The following is a 10,000-nucleotide window of genomic DNA, read 5'->3' on the forward strand; positions in this document are numbered from 1 at the left end:
TATATATTAAACATAGTCTTAGAGTTACCTAGAGTACCTTTAAAAAAAAAGAAAGTTGAAATATGGGATACAAGGTTTCTGCCCGACATGGCACTATCTATGTTATCCTTCTGTTTCTCGCTACAGTGTCTCCGTGTTCCAGATCTCTTTTTGTCTGCTGCGTTTAGAGGTGCAAAAACACACATACACAGTACAGTACTGTATGCTCGCGCGCACACACACAAACACCAGTATCTGAGCTACACACACAGCCCTTGGCTAGCTCGTGTCTAATGAGTAGCCATTGTTTAATCAATTAGCCTACTCTCAACACTTTCTCTATCTCTTGTACTCAGTCTCGGTATCTTAAACACACCCACACACGCACACACACACACACACACACACACACGCACACTCACTCACACACACACACACACACACACACACACACACACACACACACACACACACACACACACACACACACACACACACACACACTCATTCTCTCTCTCGTGCAGGGTGGGTGTATCATTATGTTGTCCAGTGTGAGAGCTTTAACAGTAATGTGTTGAGAGCACACTGGAGTCGGTGTGCGCAGCCCCTATTGACTGCTAAAATATTGATGAAAGCTGTGCGCGCGCGTGCGTACGTGCGTACGTGCGTGCGTGCGTGTGTTTGAGAGAGAGAGCGTGCACGGCGTGCATGTGTGTGAGCGAAAGAGCGAGAGAGACTATAGAGAGAACGAGAAAAGATGTGTCCCAGAGAGACAGGGGTGTCGCACCAAACTCTGGGCCCTGGTTACAAGGATTCACTCACATTTTGTGCTTTAAACTATTGAACAATAGCAGATATACAAGCTCACAGCGCGGCACCGAGTGCCGCGCTGCGAGCTTGAAGATCTGCTATTTTTGGAAAAATCGTGAAAATGTGTGCAAGTCTTTGAATATTTCAAATCCTTCTAAGGTTTTTTCAAAAAACCTATGTTTCTATGTCAGTGGTGCTCTAGCCTTGAAAACCCAGGCTTCTTTTGGCGATCGGAAGAAAAAGAAACCTGGGCGATCGCGTTATGATCACTGTTGGAGGAAGTGTAGAATTTCCCTAACCAATCAGAGTGCAGAGAGCGTCGAAACCGAATGTGTTGACGTCATGACACAGCAACGTTCTTTGCGCTGAGCAGAGGAGCAGAGGGGGGTGGGGGGGAGGAGGACACATGCTATTGGCCAGAGACTCGCGGAGAGATTCGCCGCGCCCGCCCATCTGCCTACACAAACTGGTCCGCGTTAGGTTAGAGTGGTGGTGCTCAAACCTTTTCATGTGAAGGACCCCCAAAATGATATGTATTTGGCCACGGACCCCCCATGTCAAAATATTTAGTTCCAGGGACCCCCCAGAAGCAAGATTTGAGTTACAGATGTTCGCTTAAAAAATACATACTGTATATTCAAAGATTTGCACACGTTTTCACGACTTTTCAAAAATAATAGATCTACAAGTGAGCTTGTAGATCTGCTATTTTTCAATAGCTAAAGTATAAAATAATTAAGGCCCCTCCACCTTGGGCCCTAGTAACTCAGTCCCCCCCCTTGTGACGCCCCTGCAGAGAGGTTTTGCTGCAGAGGCCCAGGCTTCCAATGAAAGAGATTGTGGGAGAGGTGTGTGTGTGTGTGTGTGTGTGTGGGGGGGGGGGGGCAGCCAACCTTTGGTTCAGTACAGTAGAAAGTCTGCAAATAGGAGTGCCCTGGCTGAATCATTTAGCAACTTCTATTTTTATACTGTATTTTTCTATTATTCTCCCCACACTCTCTGCCACTCCTTGTTCAGCTCTCTCTCTCTCTCTCTCTCTCTCTCTCTCTCTCTCTCTCTCACTCTCTCTCTCTCTCTCTCTCTCTCTCTCACACACACACTCTCCCTCTTTTCTCTCTCTGTCTATCCCTCTTTCTTTTCTCACTGGCACAGCAGCCGTTTCTGTTCTTCTCTCCATAAACCATATACTGTACAGCCCACACCCTCATAACAATGGAGGCTGTAGAGGAAGGATGGATGGAGGGTGGGGGAAATTAGGTGGAGACCTGGGCGGGGGGTTACTGTACTTTCATGATGTTACAGTAGCTCTTTGACAGGCATGTGCACACATAGACATCAAAGGGGGCTTGAGACCCTGCCCTTTTATCCTTCTGTAAAAAGTGCCCTCTCCAGACCATGAGTGCAGTTTTTACTATGTTGAAAGAAATGCAAATGCCCTCTTTCCATGCCATACCTGAAGGCAGCATTCAAGAGAATTGCCTTGTCCAAACTCTCCTGAACTTGAATGCAGCATCATACATCGTATGTTGAAAGAATTGTCCTCTCTGTGTGGAAATCAAGCATCGAAAATAGCTGACCTCCAAGCTCAAGTTGTGAGCTTGGAGGTCTGCTATTTTCGAGAGGCCCTTTATAAGGCCCTTTTAGAAATATCAGCCCCTGCCTCTCTAACATTCTCTGCACGTCCCTGGTCATTGACACGGAGCACTGCTGTATCCATCCATTCTGAACAACCAACAACACACAGTGTTTCTGAAATTAGACCACGATCACTGATAGTGATAGCGACACATTGTGAGCTTGTAGATCTGCTATTTTCAAACATGTTGTACTTTTACTTCCATTTTGATGCCAACACTTTGATACTTTTACTCAAGTACATTTTGAATTCCAGACATTTACTTGCAACAGAGTATTTCTATATTGCATGTATTGATACTTTTTGAAGTAAAAAATATGAGTACTTTTTCCACCACTGCAGTGTGGTGAAGAGATGAATGAACTCATGTACCGTAGCATGTAGCCCTTTGTTGATCACTTTGGGCTGGATAGAAAGAGTTTGTGTGTGTGTGTGTGTGTGTGTGTGTGTGTGTGTGTGTGTGTGTGTGTGTGTGTGTGTGTGTGTGTGTGTGTGTGTGTGTGTGTGTGTGTGTGTGTGTGTTGGGGGGGTTCATTGGCAGTCACTGGAGCTATACGTTGCCTTGTGAAGCAGATGTAAGGAGACAGACTGGGGGGAAATTAGGAGAGTAATGTTAGCCTCTGCAGTTCTAGCGAGAGCACTTAGCGTTTACTATCCACTGAGGATTGATCAGCTGTCCCTGTTCTCCAATGAATACTGGCATGGATGAGAATGGATGAGTATAGGGTGGGAATACTCTGTTCTCTGGACATTAACTGCTGTGGGAATAATGGCATTAAAGCACTTGGTTCGAAAACCAAGTAGGTGTAGGTCAGAGGAAGATAGATGCCAGTTCCACTACAGTCATTCCAAGTCCCTGCAAAGTAAAATGGTCTTGAATGAAAGATTGTAGGCAGGAAGGTGCTTGGCTAGAATTTGGAAACATTTTTGGCCAGTTGTTGGCCCGCACAATATAAAAAAGTAAAAGGTAGACAGTTTATTAATCCCGCGGGGGAAATTCATTTTCAGCGTCACCGAGCTTATGGCTGCTCAGATGGCCATGATGAGCGCTCGGGGGGAGCTGTTATGGGCCCAGGGACATTACAGCACATATATATCGTCGCTGTCGGGTGGAAACCTGGTATGTCCAAAACCGTTCGTTTTGTATTTATGATTTGAAAAATGAAATAAACTAGTGAAAACAGACGATCTACAAGCACACAACGCCTCGCACCGCGAGGCGTTGTGTGCTTGTAGAGCTGCTGTTTTCACTACTTTTGTGCGACGGCTTTGTATGATGAAGCAGGGCTTTACTTTGCGGGGGAAAAAATTGAAACTTGGAGATACAAGGTTTCTGCCCGACAGTGACAATATATTATGCTGGCCATGCCAGGGGATGAACTGGTGTCCTTCTGATTCCCAGACAGACTCTCTAAGTTATGGTCTCTCCTGACAACAATAACAGCATCTCAAATCAGCTTTAGAAATATCATTTCAAAATCCTGGTCCCCTGAGAAATAGTTTATGAACTACAGCTGCCAGCTATAGCTTGGCAGCTAGAGTACAACTCTGGTACGTTGTGGCCTGATCAAATCAAATTAATACAGAGAACAGTTTAATCAACTTGCGTCTTGTGTTGAGTTGCTTTAGCTTTGGCCAGCCACGCACATTTGTACCAGTCTTCAAACTCAAGGAAATGTGCTGTGTCGTATATAGCGTGGTTATTATGTAACATGACAATGGCGGATATGTGTGAGCAAAGTATATGTGCGATCAGGAATGCATTTGAGGAGAAACTAAAGAGAAGCTTTCAATCATTCATGGCAGAAAGGTGCGCTGACCTTAGATGCCACAGAGGGAGAAGTTTGTTTCTAATTCGCTCTGGTCTCTGAAAGAAGAATATGGAGTGTAGTGAGTTCAAAACATCACATCTCTGGCCTACCATGCAATTTTTGTCACCTTTACACAGATGTTGATTGGGCTCTGTGACTACTTCCGCCGCTGTTGGCTCAATGGGAGAACAACAGTGCTCCCTTCATTCCGTGTCCGTACCTCTTGTACAGAACAGCGAGGCGGAATAATGTTGCAGCATTCCCACCTTGAACAGGCTGTATAAAAGGCCCTAGAGTCAACATTACTCATCATCTCCTTCCCCATGTTACCCAAGGGATGATGAACACACTAATAATTCATGCAAATGTGGCATTTCCATTCACTTCCTTCATGTACAGTATTCATGGTTTTGACAGTCAAAGTATCAATTAGGGGAAACGATCATTGTCACCACTCGCCGCCACCTGTCTTAAGACGCGAATTACATTATGCAAATGAGCAGATCATACAGAAAGCAATTAGTGGTGATTAAATAAACTGAGGCCATTTGATCCCATCAGCTTAGCCAGAGCTTGATTGCTATTGTTGGATCGTTAATGTTGTTGTAATATTGTATTGTAATATTGTTAATATGTATGAGGGGATCAGCAGATTATTTAGGAGGCATACTGTAAGTACTAATATCACAGAAGTTGAATTAAATTAGAAGAGGGTGAGTATTTTCCTTATTTAAAAAAAAATGAAACACATCAACATTAATTTCACAAAGGGTTGTTCTGTTTCACCAAAAGTTGTTTGGTTTCCAGTGTGGAAAAGTGGTTTTGATCCCTTTATTATGGCAGTAGTGTGGTTCCTGAGCTCAGCTGTGTTTTCAAATATAATGTGGAACCGGGATAAGAAGTGTTGTAATGAATAGTTGAAACAGGAGCGACAACTTCTTGCCATAGGGATCTATTTATTTCTCCACCCAATCCAGTTACTGTACATGAAGAACTGGAGAGGGGGGCCAACTCTATCATGGTGAAGGTAACATATTGTCACTGTCGGGCAGAAACCTCGTATCTCCAAGTTTCAAATTTGTATGTTTTTTTTCTCAAAGCAAAGCCCTGCTTCATCATACAAGGCCGTCGCACAAAAGTAGTGAAAACAGCCGATCTCCAAGCACACAACGCCTCGCGGGTGCAAGGCGTTGTGTGCTTGTAGATCGTCTGTTTTCACTAGTTTAAATCGTTTTTAAAATGATAAATACAAAACGAAGGGCATTGGACATACAAGGTTTCCACCCGACAACGACGATATACATTATAAAGGCGATAGTGCATGCATGCATGCATGCACATCCACTCTCACCTAGAGGCCGGACAGACAGCGATGAACAGGAAATAAATCAAGTCTGCAACACTGGTTATTTCTCAGCTCCACTTATTGTGTATTGCTTGAAGCAATAAACAAGCGGAGCTGAGAAGCAGCCAATATGTACATTATACACATAAGATATGAATACATGAACCCCATGACATGTTAAACCCAATAAACACACTCTATTAAACAAGCTAAGTAAATAATAAGCAGAACACTTGGCAGACACAGACGTGCCCCAAGGCATGCTGGGTAAACATTGTCATTGTTCCACCAGTCAGGCACAGTCGAAGCCCGGCTGGTAACGCAAAATATGGGCTCTAGGAATGTAGAGGTAGTAGAAGTCAATCTTTGCCAATCAGTATGAAATATGAAAAATTGAACAGGTCTGTCGCGATGCCATGACTATATCGAGCGTGATGTTTGGACAGAATCTGTAGGAGTAATAGAAAAAATGTGTTTAGCAAATATCTGCTAAACTGCTGGTGCAGTGCTGGTGGCGCTATAACAGACTGATGTAAAAAGAGGTTCTTTGCTCTGCCCTGTGATGTCACAGTGATGTGTCAGGGGAACCACAGTATCAGGCGTTATCCCTGCTCTGAGCCTGAGATGTCACAGTGATGTGTCAGGGGAATCACAGTGTCAGGCCTGACTGACAGAGATACAGACAAGATGTGCTGGTTTCCATAGTTAACTGGGACCTATGGTCGCAACAATTCAATATCTGAGAGTTTAGGCTTAAACCTGTCGTCCCAGATGACGCGACATGAAAACTGAAAACAGTACTTGGGCCTAGCTTTGCTGACTGGCGCATGTAAACAACTTGTCAACAGCACTTTCAGTGAGACAGATTTTTATATATATATATATATAATACACTGCATGACACATTCAACCTAAACACATAAAAACATTCTCTTACACATACTTACTAAATAACCAGTAAGACTCCCTAATCGGGAGATAAGCGACCGTCAGGTCGCAGCGTGATTTTAGGGCAAAATGTGTAGGAGCAGTGTCCAAAAATGTGGTTCAAAAAATCGGCCTGATGGTGGCGCTATATGGGACATCCATATTGATGAGATGAGTGTAGACATACTGTGTATCGAGTTGCGCGATTTTAGGGCAAAATCTGTAGGAGCAGTGTCCAAAAATGTGTTTGAAAAAATCGGCCTGATGGTGGCGCTATATGGGACAGATCCATGTTGATGACATGAGTGTAGGCATAGTGTGTACCGATTTGTGCGATTTTAGGGCAAAATCTGTAGGAGCAGTGTCCAAAAATGTGTTTTGCAAGAATCGGCCTCATGGTGGCGCTAGAAGAGGGCCATGTGAGAAATGAGGGGTGGGGTCTCCGCGTTGCCTTGGCGGACGAATAGGTACTGGCCCCGGCTCTCCCGGACGCTCCTAGCCCGAGTTACGGCATTTTATGTGAGCTGCAGTGGAGGGGGTCCTCCACTGGGGGCGCCACCACTTTGGCATCCGTTCTGGAGCACCAGGAGTCGGTGGTCCCCGGGAATTCCCCGTGAGCAGCCCCGTTGGGGTGTTTATTTGTTCATTTTTGCACATTTGGTCATTTTTTACATTTGGGGGTCCCCCAGGCACCTGGGGGACCTCCTTGGAGGTTGTAGTTTGGCAGGCAAGGAGTATGTGTGCAAAATTTGGCATGGATCGGGGCAACGGTTGCGGAGATATGAGCAGGGCAATAGTGTGACGTGTGAGGTGTGACAGACAGACTGACTGACGGACTGACGGACTGACGGACTCACAGTTTGTGGAGGTTTTGATAGTAAGTGCGACCTGACGGTCGCAATGAGAGCAACACCCTGAGGCATGCTGGGAAATCATTCTCGAACAAACAGGAAAACCGGGGACATTATTGTTTTAGAGATATTTGTCGGGACTCTATACGGTAGACACAGCTTGAAATCAACAATCCCGGACAAACGGGGACATCTGATCACCATAGTTCATCCTGCACAATAATAATTATGCATTCACGCAGATGAGCTGTCTTTGAAAACGCCCAAGATATTGTGGATGATATTTTGCCAGTAGTGTTGTGAAAGAGAGACAGTGATGGTAAACTGGTTTAGGCAATTTAAGGACGCGTTGGATTAAAGCCAGGTCTGAGAAGCTCCATCTGCGTTCTTTTGGCCACCAACGTTGCTAGCATCCTGTTCCATCCATTCCAGTCGATGACAGCTCTCAAAACATTTCATATGGCAGTGGAGAACATACACTTTGGGAAATACACTGGGGGGACGGGGGACGGACATGTGCCGTGTTGATATATTCCGATAACTTTTCTTGCTTTTTAGCTAAAGCTTTCAGGCTTATCGCAGATTCAGAGTGGTTTCACAAAACAATTTTAATTGGCTCTTTTAGCAGGTGGAGATGAAGAGTGGAAGCTCCCGTGAGGGGCTGGGGTTTGTGTGGAAGTAATGTGTGCTCCCCCCCCCACCCCACACACACACACACACACACACACACACACACACACACACACACACACACACACACACACACACACACACACACACACACACACACACACACACACCATGCAGGGAAAAAGACTGGAAGCATAAAACAAAAAGAGCCGAGAGAAAAAAGGGGGAATTCATTACGCATATCACCTCTTGTACTGTCTGTCCTGCACACACACACTATCTTTAATGAGACCCACTCATTATCTCCTCATTTATTCAAGCTTTCGATCTTGGATGGATGTTTGGAGTGAGCACGCGCACACACACACACACACACACACACACACACACGCACACGCACACGCACACACACGCACACACTGCTTCCGAGCGATCCTTGGAACATTTCTGTTTTGTATTTGTTTGTCTCTTTCTCTCTTCGTCCTCGGTTCTGTTCATATTATTTTTCCACTTTTATCTACACTGTATTCCTTTCTTGTTCCAACCCAAGTCAGCTCCTCCCCAGCACCTCTAATCCTTGAACTCCTCTGTTTTTATGGATTGTACGTGTGTGTGTGGGTGTGTGGGGGTGTGTGTGTGTGTGTGTGTGTGTGTGTGTGTGTGTGTGTGTGTGTGTGTGTGTGTGTGTGTGTGTGGAGGGAATAGTTTCATCGTTTGACATCACAATCATCAGTGTATTTTGGATTCATGTCAATTTGTGTTTTCAGATATTTAACCACTTGAACCATCAATACTTAATAAACTTGACCTTTCACTCTGTAATTAGTCGGCTCTTTTACCCCTCTACACCAAAGCTCTTTGCCAAAAATAGCCGATCTACACCCAAAAAAATAATCTCTCAGTTGAACACATTTTAAATGTGTGAAACTTTTCCACCCATTTTATATGAGTAAATTTATATATGGGATATATGTAGTCCCAAGTCAAATCTACATTCAATGCAATGCATGTTGTTCAATTAGTCCAACTCATTTTCATTAACTTAAGCCAAGTTAATTATATGAACTTAATTAATTTACGTTTGTCCTACTCAAACAAATGTTAACGTAAATGTGTTGGTTCAACTCATTTTTATGGAATTAAGCTAAGATAAATAAAATACTTTTACATTTACATAAGAAGAGTTCGGTTTCAGGTTTTCTTCTGGATGATTTGTTTCAAGTTTTACAATATCAACATACAGATGCATAATGGATATATGCAATAGCAGTGATTATTGAATAATCAGAACATTTAAGAGAAAACCAACGCAATAACCTCAAAGTTACCATGAGTTCTTCTCTTTTAGCCTAGCATGGGGAGGGAGCTCAAGCTTAAACTAGCAGCCTAGCAGTTAGGGTTAGGGTTAAGGCTCAAATACTGACAAATCAAATTCTGACATATGACAGTCATCTTGCCAAGGCAGACACATTGATATGATACATTTAGCATTTTTAGCTCCCGAAAGCTTAAACATTTCCCTGAAAACCTAGAAAAATGCTGTTCCCAGCATGCTTTGCATAACATGTGACCAACTTATTTGACCAATCAAGGGAAAGGGCTGGAGTCACTTCTCAGATCTGTAAAATGTACTTAATAAAATTGAGTTGGATTCAAACAATATTCTCAGAATGATTTCAGCCTTAAAAACTACTCAATAAAATTGGTGAGAGGCGTGGTTTATGGGACTCTGGGAGTTTTCATTGGAACTCATTTTCAATGTGTTTTTAAATTCCATTACTAAGATTTGAGTTACATGAATGTAATATAAATGCATAATGTTAAATGAATAGATTTTGTATAAGCACTATTAATTACATTTGAGTTGGAACAATTTAATAAAAATGCATATATTGTAAATGTATATATTTAAGGTAAGCACGATTAATATTTGTTCAGTTACATCAATTCAATACATTTGCATATATTATAATTAAATACATTTAAATAAAGCCAACATAATGTAAATGTA

General features: G+C 43.2%; 1 protein-coding gene across 1 annotated transcript in view; it reads left to right on the forward strand.

The window, feature by feature from the left end:
* The window catches only part of necab2 (N-terminal EF-hand calcium binding protein 2), a gene marked incomplete at both ends in the record, with an annotated part of 190,102 nt that overhangs the window by 73,480 nt on the left and 106,622 nt on the right, over window positions 1-10,000 (forward strand). The gene's annotated exons all lie outside the window — the stretch shown is intronic.

The sequence above is a fragment of the Nannobrachium achirus genome (assembly GCF_963921795.1).
Source record: "Nannobrachium achirus genome assembly, chromosome: 11".
NCBI classification, from domain to species: domain Eukaryota; kingdom Metazoa; phylum Chordata; class Actinopteri; order Myctophiformes; family Myctophidae; genus Nannobrachium; species Nannobrachium achirus.